The 15,754-nt window shown below is 31.5% G+C and overlaps 1 long non-coding RNA gene across 2 annotated transcripts; it reads right to left on the bottom strand.

Annotated features, from left to right (window-relative positions):
- Window positions 1-1,604: 1,604 nt before the first annotated feature.
- On the bottom strand, window positions 1,605-10,852 carry LOC148764735 (uncharacterized). Of its 2 annotated transcripts, XR_016028622.1 has the most exons (5): window positions 10,572-10,852; window positions 9,840-9,923; window positions 8,904-8,971; window positions 2,745-2,828; window positions 1,605-1,876 (listed from the first exon to the last, which is right to left on the bottom strand). It is a non-coding gene; the product is annotated as an uncharacterized LOC148764735 (long non-coding RNA). The 2 variants fall into 2 exon arrangements; XR_016028620.1 differs by lacking the exons at window positions 1,605-1,876; window positions 2,745-2,828 and having other exon boundaries at window positions 8,701-8,971; window positions 10,572-10,843.
- Window positions 10,853-15,754: the final 4,902 nt, after the last annotated feature.

A 15,754-nucleotide genomic window follows, 5' to 3' on the forward strand; every position in this document is an offset into this window, starting at 1 on the left:
TTCGGTATAATTAACTACGAAAATAGCCCGGCTTCCTCCTCACTTTATTCTCACAATCCTTACTGAATCAAAATTTTATATTCCCCATATTCCATAATTTAACTTCATTGGGTTATATTTGTGCCCAACTATTACCTCATAGTGTCATAACATCACTGAATAATCCCCTTCATGCTTAAATTACAATCATTAACTTAATCACATTATCCATTCCGAATGTCATTTATAACCTTATTGCTTCCTTCTATAACCTTCCTCAATAATTATATTATTAATTTATCTCTGTTATACTAAAAGATTCCCATACATATCCAATTATTTAAACTGCTATTTTACATTCCGTTCGAGTCATACAAAATAAAAGCCACTCCTAACTCCTTTACACAGGTAACTACTACATCTTCCCTTAAACGACACTTGCCTAGATTTATGACAATACAACTTCAACTAAAGTATTAAACATCTTTAGGTTCCTCATTGTCCTGATCCGGGCACATCAATGGATCCTCTTCCTCCTGAGATTTTCTCCTTTGTTCTTCAATCCAAGCTTGTTGTATTCTCTTATATTCTTCATCACTCACCGGTGCAGCATTTCTTCCATAACCGGGAGGAAAATTTCGTACACCTGACACTTTTCTAAGGGGTTTACTCGCCACTGTTACTTTCTCCTTATCCTTTTCTGATTGTCTCCTTACATTTCTCCCACAGCCTGGTGGAAAGTGTCGGACTACTGTCACGCTTTTCCTAGAACGAATACCTTCTTCAGCTATCCTTAATTTCCCCCTTTCTTTAACATGTTCCTTAGATTTTCTCAAAAGGGAACCTCTTATGCTTACATTAATATTATTACTATCTGTACTTTTTGGACTACTCGGTTCAGGTTGCCATCGGCTCTTAGCAGTAGAATCTAGCGATCCCTCGCTAATACTATGAGAGGCGTCGGGACTACCGTCTCTCCTAGACATGGTGTATGTATCACCAGCGCACCTCAAAACCTATATGCAATCAAATAGTAATTGTTTAATTATTTATGCATCTCAAAAATAGGTAGATTTCTATATGTAGATGCATACATTCTATTCAATCTAACCTAACTTAACTTTACTTAACTTAACTTATCTTAACTTAACTGGACTTGGGGCCACGCAGTGTCAGTGTAGATTTCTTAAAACAACCTTAAAATAAAAAACTTTAAAATCCAAAGCTTTAAAATCAAAATATCTGATCTTTAAACCATGCTCTGATACCAATCTAAATTGTCACGACCCGGAACTCCCCATCGAGCCCGTGACAACCGCCGCGAAGCCTCGACAAACATTCTTCACCCCGAATGTCGATCGAAACCTCGCAAGGCTCTTGTATCAGCTTTCGCACTTCCCCGGTGAGCAATAGTTATCAAATAATCAAAATACGAAGGATTACAAATCATTTCCAAATTATAACATAACATATTGTTTTTTTTTTTTTCTCACAGGGGCATTTTTGTCATTTTTATCGAAAACCTCGAAACTTGCTAAAAATGTAGTAGGTAAGCCGAAAATATATATTTAATGATTAAAAAAATTAAGTATCTAAAACGTTCATTTGAAGTGAAAATTTGACCATTTGAATATGATAAAAATATTCAATAAAATAAACTATTTTCTTGTAAAATAATTTTCATAAAACTATCGGTACATAATTCTTATAGCGTAAAAGATAATTATATTCATATATACTATAAAGCAAATAACCAAAGCATAAAATTTCTTTTACAGTGACACGTGGGCCCATATCTATCCAAAATGCATCGGAAGCTGGAAACCTACAGCTTTTACCGATTCGAGTCCAAATGAAGGTCCTTGTTCAAGTCAGCTAACTACGAAATTCCCTGAGCCTGAAATGCGAGGAAATGAGGGTGGTGAGATTATAAAATCCCAGCGAGTAAACAGATACCATCTAAACTATCTAAAGTCGAGTAAATGGAGACAATTAAAATAAATCATCATACTGTAATTTCATTACCATTCAACTCATTTCAACCAAATAAAATCAATCCATAAAAATCGAGTAATCAACTTGGCTTATGAATTTCTTAAAACTTTGGCTCGTGCCAAAACTCATACTCGGTGATACCTTGCGCAGGGCATCTAACCGAGTCCGCCAAGGCTGTTAAAATTTTGTGTACACTTAAAATATATTTTTGTTTGAAAAAAATACAGCCGTTCCTTGGCGTTGGCTGAGTTCCCCTTCACGTGGTGGTTTGGCGTGAAGTGAACCCTAAGCTATACCCCAGGAGATACCCTACGCGCCTCTCCGTTCGAGGTAATAATATAATGGAGTTTTTCGTGCCCCTCTAATAGGCTGGTCCACGGAACCCCCTCTGCAGTAAATAATTAATATATAATCCACCAATCAATAAAATTCATTCTAGCATGTCATGGCAATTTATCACAACCTAGCCTCTTAAGGCTGAATACACAGTATAAATAATTATAACACCAAAATCAGTTTAGCCATTCATGCTCATTTATTGTCATAAGCCATTCAATTTAGAACCATAAATTTGCAACACAAACTAGCAGTCTCCAATTACTCTATTTTCAAAACCAATATTCGATTTTTCAGAAAATTTATAAAATCATTTTATAAAATCACAATTTCCCTTAAAACATAACAATTTACCATTTAAACCCATTTTTCATAAAATCACATAGTTGTACAAAACTACTCTGGATAATTAAGACGATAATAAGTTTACTCACAATGTCTAGAATGCAGACTTTCGAAGCACTCTGTCTACTGGTCCTCGGATGTAATTTTCTTGCCTTTATTGGAGGACTCACCACCTTGACACAGTACAAAATCGAGAATTCACTAAGTTGGTACTAAATCAAAATTAAACTAATTTGGACTACCAATGCATGATATGGAATGCAAAAATGCACTGGTAACTATCTAAATCCGGTATTAGCCTAATTCGTCTTATCACCCGATTAAATTCCTAACGGGTTCGTTTAAACTCCAATTTAATTCTTTTCAGTTTCTATACCTCAATTGCACCCAAATTAACTTAATGTCCGTCAGTGTGATGCAAATTATCAGTCCCAATAGTAAATTACAAAAATACCCCTAGTGGGTAAAAATTCGTATTTTTGCTCCGAAAATTCCCATTATTTTTCTAGGCTCATAATTCATTATTCCTTAACCAATTCTCCTAGAATAAAATCAAACTCATCCTCACTCACTACATGGTAAATTCAGCCATTAATGGTTGGAGGAGAAAATAAATTATTTTCTTGTTGTTTTGTTTCTAAATATGCTAAACTAACTAAAAACACTAACATAAATTAAAATCAAATAAACCCAACAACTTTCTCTCTCCTAACCCATTTTTTCAGAATTGAATTCATCATGAAAACATGTAATTTAATCATGGAAAATAAAGAGAAATGCTTGGGAATAAGAAAACTCAAGCTTAATAGAAAAAATCTCACCTTTTTCACTTAATTTCCTTGAAAATTCACACTTTTTCTTTGATTTTCTCTCTCTAGGGTTTTGTTTTCTCCTTTCTCTCTCTTGTTTCTTGCTTGGCCGAATGTTGAAGAAGAAGAATGGGTGGGCTGATTTTTTTTATGCATTTTTATTGTTTAATGAAATAATATTATTTTATTCATATTTTAAATATTTTATTAATTCATTTCTTTTTTCTAGCCATCCACTTGTCCTATTTTCTTTCACCATGCATTCCCTTTGACTTATCCAAGACTTAAGTGATATTTCCAGATTGTTCCAAAGTTTTGGTGGAGCAAATTTTTCAAAATTACACTTTTGCCCCTGAACTTTTCAAAAATTACATTTTTACCCCAAAAATTGAAAATTTTCCATAATGCATAATTTTCACTCCTCATACTCATTTCACACTCCAAATAATTAAATTTGATCAAAATCCTTTCAAAAAATTAAATTTTCGATTCCGAATGGTAAAATTACCATTTTACCCTTTTACTCCAAATTATACCGAAATTAAAATTTTTCACTTCTAAACCTCAAATCTTACTCCAATAAGTCAAATGGGGCCAAAAATCTTTTCTAAAAATTTCCATTTTGTCCCCAGGTGGCAAATGACCATTTTGCCCCTAGATAGCGAAAATTCCAATTTGACTCTAAATTGATCCTCGAACTCCGAATCACCATATTAACCCATTCTGGGACTTTAAAATTCTTAATTTCATTGTAAATTCTCTATTTGATCTAGTTCGAGGCTTAAATCAACTTTATTGTACCTCTAGGTACAATACTGACTTTTGTAAATTTTTCGAAACTCTCCTAGCATGCAAACATACTATCCATCACATGTATGTCATGATAAATATTTTTATAGAGTCGAGCTTGTCATCTTCTCCCCCACTTGGATCAACCATATGATCCTCCTTCTTGATTAACTTCGACATCCGGCTAAATATTAATATTTTAATATTATTTTATTAATAAAATATTATTTTATTCTAAAAATTTTATCTTGTCTCCTTGGTACCAAAAATACCTTATTATGCCTCACTTGACTTCCAAATCGCCTTTTATCTCACAAATTCTCCTCCGATAAAATTATTATTATTTTATTATTATTTTCTCACTTGCGAAACATTTTATCCTAAACTACTCCTTTCATCTTTTATCACTTCTAAACATTTTAATTGACCTCAATATGCATTCGATCAATTTTATTTATCACCATATCAAAGTATGGGGTATTTCAATCTCCCCCACTTAAATAGAATTCGTCCTCGAATTCCTGTCGATGTTGCATTATCAATCTCCTTCTATGATCCTACTCCTTGTTCCTTTTATAGGGACATTCAATTTATTTCCCTCGTTCACCTTCAGTTCAATTAAATGCTTTATTTAAAGCAATTATCATCCTTTGGAACCGGATCAGTAATACTTTTCACAACCATGATCTCTTATATCTAGACACTAAGCATGCATTTATCTCCATTATTACATTTGAACCATAACTTCATCTCAATTATACCGATTTCGATCACATATCATACTTACTTATGTATACCTATTCATCGTTTTATTAATTTGCTCCATACCAATTTTCTCAACCTTGATTCATCCATCTTATACTGGTCTAAACCCTTCCTTTAATGGAGTTCCATTAAAAACTTAAACAATTTAAGGTTTACTTTCAAAGTCATTCATAACTTTAATCGTTCATTACATGTCTGTTAACACTTTAGCTCACTAACCTCTCTGGACACTATTTCAAAATCTCCCAATTACCGAGAACCATTCTTCACTTCAGTTAGTAAAATTATCAATTTCATATATACATATATACATGCATTTTCAAATGTCAACCTCTCTCTTTATATATAGGAATCCATGTGTTCACATGCCTTGGACTACATTCCCCCATTATTCATTTGTATCCCAATCCTAGTTTCAATATAATAATTCTTATAGTGCATGTCAACCTTCTTATTATACTTGTGTATAACTTCATATCATTCATATCATTTCCAACCATATGTTTGAGTTTCCTTATACTATATATCATTCATCACAATGTCATCTCCATTGAATTATAATCTATTATACGTGTATGCTTTATAATCCTATTGATGCCTCAAAGATTTATCTCAACTTGATCATTGCATCTCATGCAATACCACAATTCCTAAGAGTCATCCTTTTTGTCCTTAATCATTTTTCATGCCTCTATATTACCTTGTATCTTTCTTGCATTACGATATTGATTTGTCACTTAAGACTCAAACCCATTTGAATCATGTATGCCTTAAGCATTTTCGAATTCCAATTTCCATAATATATTAGGAAAGTTTCATTATCTGACTTCATTTTCAAGGTCAACTTCTATCATCCTTTGTTCCACTCCTTCATATGAACATAACACCATTCTTCCTTAACTAATTTATAAATTGTACTTGAAATTGTAAAACTTAAAACTAGATTCCCCTCAAGTATTTTTCAATACTAATACTAATATCACTCTCAGCTTACAGCTTCCTTTTTATAATCACATAACTTAGTGCTTGCTTTAACGAGATCCAGAGCAAAACTTCTCTTGAGTATTTCCTTGGGAATATCTATCTTAAACTTATGTCTCACAGCATGTGATCCCTTAACTTGTGATTTAGCCGTTAGGCTTCTCAGCAAGTTTTTAAAAATTTTACGTTTCATACTTGCTGTGTATGATTATAATCTCTTCTCAAAGATGTTTATGTATTCCTAAAACACTTAATCTTAAAGATATATAAATACGTACTCATCCATTCAATCTCTAACTTATCTTCATAGGTTTCTAGGGTGCCACACAATTAGCCTCATGTTGTTACTAACCCTTGTCATTTTACTGTATCAAAACAGATATTACAAATTCTCATAATGATATTCTATATAAACTGATTTTTTTATACCAGTCTCGTAATTCTTCCTTCACACTTTCATTACTTGATATCTCATCTCAATATAGTCATCTCAAGAATCTTTCAATTTTTTTTTTTTAATTATATGCCTCTATACAAGGCAATAAAGAAGTTTTTCAATTCATTTGGGTAAACATTCTCCAGAATATTTAAGACTCCCAGATAACAAAACACAATGACCAACAACCAAAATTCAATTTGTAAGCTCATTATCATGTCACTCCCATCTTACTCATGCATCATAAGCGTGAAGTATTCGGAGCATTACAACATTGAACAGTCAATATTGAAGTACTGTAGCTATTAGAAATTTTCTCATCAAAGCTATTTGTTTGCATTCAAAGTCACCACATCAATCATTCTCAACCAGTGGTTTCCCTTTTAGATATATATCATGAGTTCCATAAATATAGGTACCTTCTATTTTCTTGTCATACACACTAAGCTAGATTAATACTTTCATCTCATGTCATCTTTTGACTTTTATCAACATTCATAAAATTCCACCTCAAAACATCCTTTCCATACAGTGTAATAAATTCATGATAAATATACCACTCCACACATAAGTTGCTTACTATCTACAACTTTCCTCAAATTTATTGTCATCCCTATCCAATTATCTTCTTTGTCTTATACTCCAATAATCTTCTTGACTTTCGGTATAATTAACTACGAAAATAGCCCGGCTTCCTCCTCACTTTATTCTCACAATCCTTACTGAATCAAAATTTTATATTCCCCATATTCCATAATTTAACTTCATTGGGTTATATTTGTGCCCAACTATTACCTCATAGTGTCATAACATCACTGAATAATCCCCTTCATGCTTAAATTACAATCATTAACTTAATCACATTATCCATTCCGAATGTCATTTATAACCTTATTGCTTCCTTCTATAACCTTCCTCAATAATTATATTATTAATTTATCTCTGTTATACTAAAAGATTCCCATACATATCCAATTATTTAAACTGCTATTTTACATTCCGTTCGAGTCATACAAAATAAAAGCCACTCCTAACTCCTTTACACAGGTAACTACTACATCTTCCCTTAAACGACACTTGCCTAGATTTATGACAATACAACTTCAACTAAAGTATTAAACATCTTTAGGTTCCTCATTGTCCTGATCCGGGCACATCAATGGATCCTCTTCCTCCTGAGATTTTCTCCTTTGTTCTTCAATCCAAGCTTGTTGTATTCTCTTATATTCTTCATCACTCACCGGTGCAGCATTTCTTCCATAACCGGGAGGAAAATTTCGTACACCTGACACTTTTCTAAGGGGTTTACTCGCCACTGTTACTTTCTCCTTATCCTTTTCTGATTGTCTCCTTACATTTCTCCCACAGCCTGGTGGAAAGTGTCGGACTACTGTCACGCTTTTCCTAGAACGAATACCTTCTTCAGCTATCCTTAATTTCCCCCTTTCTTTAACATGTTCCTTAGATTTTCTCAAAAGGGAACCTCTTATGCTTACATTAATATTATTACTATCTGTACTTTTTGGACTACTCGGTTCAGGTTGCCATCGGCTCTTAGCAGTAGAATCTAGCGATCCCTCGCTAATACTATGAGAGGCGTCGGGACTACCGTCTCTCCTAGACATGGTGTATGTATCACCAGCGCACCTCAAAACCTATATGCAATCAAATAGTAATTGTTTAATTATTTATGCATCTCAAAAATAGGTAGATTTCTATATGTAGATGCATACATTCTATTCAATCTAACCTAACTTAACTTTACTTAACTTAACTTATCTTAACTTAACTGGACTTGGGGCCACGCAGTGTCAGTGTAGATTTCTTAAAACAACCTTAAAATAAAAAACTTTAAAATCCAAAGCTTTAAAATCAAAATATCTGATCTTTAAACCATGCTCTGATACCAATCTAAATTGTCACGACCCGGAACTCCCCATCGAGCCCGTGACAACCGCCGCGAAGCCTCGACAAACATTCTTCACCCCGAATGTCGATCGAAACCTCGCAAGGCTCTTGTATCAGCTTTCGCACTTCCCCGGTGAGCAATAGTTATCAAATAATCAAAATACGAAGGATTACAAATCATTTCCAAATTATAACATAACATATTGTTTTTTTTTTTTTCTCACAGGGGCATTTTTGTCATTTTTATCGAAAACCTCGAAACTTGCTAAAAATGTAGTAGGTAAGCCGAAAATATATATTTAATGATTAAAAAAATTAAGTATCTAAAACGTTCATTTGAAGTGAAAATTTGACCATTTGAATATGATAAAAATATTCAATAAAATAAACTATTTTCTTGTAAAATAATTTTCATAAAACTATCGGTACATAATTCTTATAGCGTAAAAGATAATTATATTCATATATACTATAAAGCAAATAACCAAAGCATAAAATTTCTTTTACAGTGACACGTGGGCCCATATCTATCCAAAATGCATCGGAAGCTGGAAACCTACAGCTTTTACCGATTCGAGTCCAAATGAAGGTCCTTGTTCAAGTCAGCTAACTACGAAATTCCCTGAGCCTGAAATGCGAGGAAATGAGGGTGGTGAGATTATAAAATCTCAGCGAGTAAACAGATACCATCTAAACTATCTAAAGTCGAGTAAATGGAGACAATTAAAATAAATCATCATACTGTAATTTCATTACCATTCAACTCATTTCAACCAAATAAAATCAATCCATAAAAATCGAGTAATCAACTTGGCTTATGAATTTCTTAAAACTTTGGCTCGTGCCAAAACTCATACTCGGTGATACCTTGCGCAGGGCATCTAACCGAGTCCGCCAAGGCTGTTAAAATTTTGTGTACACTTAAAATATATTTTTGTTTGAAAAAAATACAGCCGTTCCTTGGCGTTGGCTGAGTTCCCCTTCACGTGGTGGTTTGGCGTGAAGTGAACCCTAAGCTATACCCCAGGAGATACCCTACGCGCCTCTCCGTTCGAGGTAATAATATAATGGAGTTTTTCGTGCCCCTCTAATAGGCTGGTCCACGGAACCCCCTCTGCAGTAAATAATTAATATATAATCCACCAATCAATAAAATTCATTCTAGCATGTCATGGCAATTTATCACAACCTAGCCTCTTAAGGCTGAATACACAGTATAAATAATTATAACACCAAAATCAGTTTAGCCATTCATGCTCATTTATTGTCATAAGCCATTCAATTTAGAACCATAAATTTGCAACACAAACTAGCAGTCTCCAATTACTCTATTTTCAAAACCAATATTCGATTTTTCAGAAAATTTATAAAATCATTTTATAAAATCACAATTTCCCTTAAAACATAACAATTTACCATTTAAACCCATTTTTCATAAAATCACATAGTTGTACAAAACTACTCTGGATAATTAAGACGATAATAAGTTTACTCACAATGTCTAGAATGCAGACTTTCGAAGCACTCTGTCTACTGGTCCTCGGATGTAATTTTCTTGCCTTTATTGGAGGACTCACCACCTTGACACAGTACAAAATCGAGAATTCACTAAGTTGGTACTAAATCAAAATTAAACTAATTTGGACTACCAATGCATGATATGGAATGCAAAAATGCACTGGTAACTATCTAAATCCGGTATTAGCCTAATTCGTCTTATCACCCGATTAAATTCCTAACGGGTTCGTTTAAACTCCAATTTAATTCTTTTCAGTTTCTATACCTCAATTGCACCCAAATTAACTTAATGTCCGTCAGTGTGATGCAAATTATCAGTCCCAATAGTAAATTACAAAAATACCCCTAGTGGGTAAAAATTCGTATTTTTGCTCCGAAAATTCCCATTATTTTTCTAGGCTCATAATTCATTATTCCTTAACCAATTCTCCTAGAATAAAATCAAACTCATCCTCACTCACTACATGGTAAATTCAGCCATTAATGGTTGGAGGAGAAAATAAATTATTTTCTTGTTGTTTTGTTTCTAAATATGCTAAACTAACTAAAAACACTAACATAAATTAAAATCAAATAAACCCAACAACTTTCTCTCTCCTAACCCATTTTTTCAGAATTGAATTCATCATGAAAACATGTAATTTAATCATGGAAAATAAAGAGAAATGCTTGGGAATAAGAAAACTCAAGCTTAATAAAAAAAATCTCACCTTTTTCACTTAATTTCCTTGAAAATTCACACTTTTTCTTTGATTTTCTCTCTCTAGGGTTTTGTTTTCTCCTTTCTCTCTCTTGTTTCTTGCTTGGCCGAATGTTGAAGAAGAAGAATGGGTGGGCTGATTTTTTTTATGCATTTTTATTGTTTAATGAAATAATATTATTTTATTCATATTTTAAATATTTTATTAATTCATTTCTTTTTTCTAGCCATCCACTTGTCCTATTTTCTTTCACCATGCATTCCCTTTGACTTATCCAAGACTTAAGTGATATTTCCAGATTGTTCCAAAGTTTTGGTGGAGCAAATTTTTCAAAATTACACTTTTGCCCCTGAACTTTTCAAAAATTACATTTTTACCCCAAAAATTGAAAATTTTCCATAATGCATAATTTTCACTCCTCATACTCATTTCACACTCCAAATAATTAAATTTGATCAAAATCCTTTCAAAAAATTAAATTTTCGATTCCGAATGGTAAAATTACCATTTTACCCTTTTACTCCAAATTATACCGAAATTAAAATTTTTCACTTCTAAACCTCAAATCTTACTCCAATAAGTCAAATGGGGCCAAAAATCTTTTCTAAAAATTTCCATTTTGTCCCCAGGTGGCAAATGACCATTTTGCCCCTAGATAGCGAAAATTCCAATTTGACTCTAAATTGATCCTCGAACTCCGAATCACCATATTAACCCATTCTGGGACTTTAAAATTCTTAATTTCATTGTAAATTCTCTATTTGATCTAGTTCGAGGCTTAAATCAACTTTATTGTACCTCTAGGTACAATACTGACTTTTGTAAATTTTTCGAAACTCTCCTAGCATGCAAACATACTATCCATCACATGTATGTCATGATAAATATTTTTATAGAGTCGAGCTTGTCATCTTCTCCCCCACTTGGATCAACCATATGATCCTCCTTCTTGATTAACTTCGACATCCGGCTAAATATTAATATTTTAATATTATTTTATTAATAAAATATTATTTTATTCTAAAAATTTTATCTTGTCTCCTTGGTACCAAAAATACCTTATTATGCCTCACTTGACTTCCAAATCGCCTTTTATCTCACAAATTCTCCTCCGATAAAATTATTATTATTTTATTATTATTTTCTCACTTGCGAAACATTTTATCCTAAACTACTCCTTTCGTCTTTTATCACTTCTAAACATTTTAATTGACCTCAATATGCATTCGATCAATTTTATTTATCACCATATCAAAGTATGGGGTATTTCAGTAGCTGTCAATTAGTTTTGGCTTTAACCTTCTTTTTTTCTTGTTCAGTTACTTAATAGCGTTCAATGGGGAAAAAATTGATGCATGCTTGCACCTAAAAGTATTCCAAAGAAACATTGAAAGGAGATATAGTATAACTTCTATAAATTAATATCCTTGGGATCATGAAAACTTATTAATTAATCAAAATATTATTTAATCGATAAATTAATAATTTATTAATTTATATAATAATTAATAAAAAATTAATTCATCGAGGTATTCTTTATTTTTTTTCAAAACATTGAACTTAATACATGTATTGTGTATTGTGATTATACAAATATTACCTAATTACCAAATTACAAATTATCATTATTTTATGTATTTGTTTAACCAAAACAAGTTCATGAATGTAATTAGTCTTATTAAATAGAAGTCATGAATCTATCCTTTTTTGCAACAAACTAAAATTACGTTCTATATATACTTAATTAATTTAGATTATGAAGATTAAGTCAAGCAAAAAAATTTATAAAAAGAATATACAACATCACAAATAGTAAAACTAAACACAATGACTTTTTAAGATGTAAATAAATCAATAATAATAGATGAAAAGCGTAAAGTATTATGTGAGTACAATATAAAAAAAATCTAAATTGTACTCAAAAGCAATTGTAGTAGTGAGTGTCAGAAAAGTTTAACTTGCAAATGAGCCAAACAACAATATAAAATACGATCAAGATGCCCGTAAAGTAACAATTACATTGTATAATTTTCTCTTGCAAAATGAGAACATTATACTGGAGCTTCTTAATGCACTAAGAAAAGTTAGAGATGAAGTCGAATGAGACATCAATTTCAAGAAAAAACAAGTAATATTGGAGTCATATTTTATAAAGGCCTCTTAATTGAGTTATATATATATATATATATATATATATATATATATATAATTTTGATGTATAAGGAGATTATTAATTGATATATCTTGTGAGACTTATGTGTGCTTTTTTAAAATGTATTATCTTATAAACTTAGCGAATTATTAATTTACCATGTTAGTCCCAAGTTGAGACTAGTCAAAATATTATTTAATTGAAATTATTAATTTATTGAGTAATAATTTATTGAGATTTTACTGTACTAATTTTATTAGGTACCATTGCTATTAATTTTATATGTTATGAGTCTTTTGTTTTGGGAAATGATTATGTTAACTTTGCTCGTGATCTAGCTTAATCTGGTTTCCAATCGTGTTTAGAGATCTTAAATGCTTCTACATCACCATTACCAATTCATAAACTTTTCTATAATTAAATTTTGTTAACATAATAAAATTCTCATAATGCACCTACTATGAGGCGACAATTATGAATGCAATCGTATGAAGCTTCTTCTGAAACAACAGCAAAGGGTAATGGTGTTTTTTATTTTATCTCATTATTTGTTCCCTTTCACTTAGATAAGTGCATATATGTGTGCTTGTGAATATGCTCATATATGTAGATATGTAATAATGAATAAACAATGGATTCATGGAAAAATTTATTTGATGTTTAGTCTCTAAGATGATTTAGTAAATTTTGGTTTTAAATCCTAAATTAAATGATTTAGTTTGTTTAAGCACAAAACATTTGTTATATTATATTAGGAAAGAAAGTAGTTAGTTTTTTTTTTTGTTTTAAATCTTTAAGTCAATTATTTTTGGACATGTGATTGTACAAAACGGTAAACACACAAATTCTATTCAACATCATTTAATGTCATATGACAGATGACATGATATTGACATCATTAAAATGACACGTCAATATGTCATGTGGTAAATAACATGGCATAAAATTGCCAATTATACTGTTGACTAACTTTTGTTAATCAACAGTTAATAAAATAAGGTTATTTGATTCAAAATAAAAATTTAAGGGCTTAATTGAACACAATAAAATGATAAAGACTTAATTAACTATTTTGGTATAATTTAAAGACTTGTTTGAATATTTAACCTATAATTTATCTTGATACGAGAGAAAAAACAAAATTCTTCTATCCTTTCCTCATTTTGTGTCTTGCTTGGTGCCTAGTTCATTATTTTTACCACATGTCTAATAAAAGTTAACTTCTTATGTTATGAAGTTTCAACCAAAAACTATAGTTAAGTTAAAAATATGCGCAGTTACAAACAAACACCGAAACAACTCCAACTTATTTCATAAGATAATTTCCTTATCATAACATGTTAAATGCAGAAATAATACAACAACGTAATGTAATTAATGTGAAATAGGATAATTTCTGAAAGAATAAGAGGGAAGAAAGTAAGGAGATTGCACTTGAATCAAGGAGAATTTGTTTGCACAAAGTGTTTTTAGATGAAGGAAAATTGAGGATTTTGAAGAAAAAGGTTTTTTTTTTTTTTGAAAAAGAGTCCAACCTTGGGATTTTGAAAAAATGGTTAAATTAAGAGTAAAATCCTCTCATCACCTTAACTTTTAATCATATTTTCAGGCAGATCCATTAATTTTCATAATGGACAATGAGAGCCAAAAGTGTAAACACCATTAATAGAAAATAGGAAAAACTTAAAATGCATTTTCTTCTTTCTCCCTATTTTTTTCTCAAACAATGTAATTGGTTAGCGATACTCTTATTCATTAGCCTATCATTTCACTACAGGTGCTCCCTAAAGGAAGGGAGTACCAGAAGGGAGCATTGATTTGGTGCTCCCAAGGGAGAGGGAGCATCGATCCAAGCAAAAGGAAGCACTGATTAGCATCGATTAGTTCTCCCCTCTCTTAGGGAGCAAGGAGTTTTTCTCTTTTTTTTTTTTTACAAAATAGAAAAAAATTTAAAAATAAAAATTATAATTCGTATAGGGTTAATTTTTAAACTTAATAAAGAGTAAAATTATCTTTTTAATATTACCACATCATCGACTTAATGGAAACATTAACGATTGACTAACGGTTTTATCTTATGTGTCTAGTGGAAGATATTCTTTTGAGGCGAATTGTTTATTTCAAAAACTAATAAATCTGCGTGAAATTATGATTAAAAGTTAAGGAGGTGACAATATTTTACTCTTAAATTAAATTTCTCCCTTCCTCATATTAATATATGGTTCCAATTACTCTTAATTTGTATTTCTTTTCTTTGTTGTAAATTGACAACAATTATGGAATCTAACATAAAGTAAGGCTCAACTTTAAGTAGATTGATAACTTAATAGACATTGTGATAAAAAAAAAAAAAGAATAAACAAAGCACTAAACGAGGCACAAAATAAAGTAAAAGAATCTGTTTCAGTAAACAAACCTCTAACATAGTGGAAGGAGGGAAAGAGTAGGTATCTTTTATTAAGGTTGAAAGGGTCTAAGTTTTTGGTTTCCCGATACATAATTAAACATTCATATGGCTTTTGTAGATCCATAAATAGTTGCTGAAACTAGACCTGTCAATATGGGTCGACTGGGCCAAGCCCAGCGCAAGACCTTGTGGGCTAAAAAAATATGGACTGGGCCGAGCTAGCCCATATTTTATATGGGTTGCCAAATCTTCAACCCAGCCCACCCCTTACTAGCCCATGGGTTGGGCTGGGCCAGCCCATATTTTTCAAAAAAAATTTTTACTCTTTCTCCCCTTAATTATTCTATAATTATTGAAATAAATCTTCCTTTAATTTTTTTAAATTAAAAATATATACATGCATTTTTTTTATTATTGAATCAAATATTCATGTAACAGACCAATATTGCTTTCTATTACATCCATTTTTGCATTTTATTATGCTCTTGTCCAATTGATTGTACATGATTTACCTTAAGCAATTCAAGGCAGTTACATGGATGAACAAGATTATATAATTCACCAGAAAGGGCAACTCCATACTAGTTTTCATTCTTATTTATGGGCAGATAGGAGGAATTACATCCCTTTTGT

This window comes from Theobroma cacao, chromosome 1, assembly GCF_053813885.1.
Source record: "Theobroma cacao isolate CCN51 chromosome 1, ASM5381388v1, whole genome shotgun sequence".
Taxonomy (NCBI): Eukaryota; Viridiplantae; Streptophyta; class Magnoliopsida; order Malvales; family Malvaceae; genus Theobroma; species Theobroma cacao.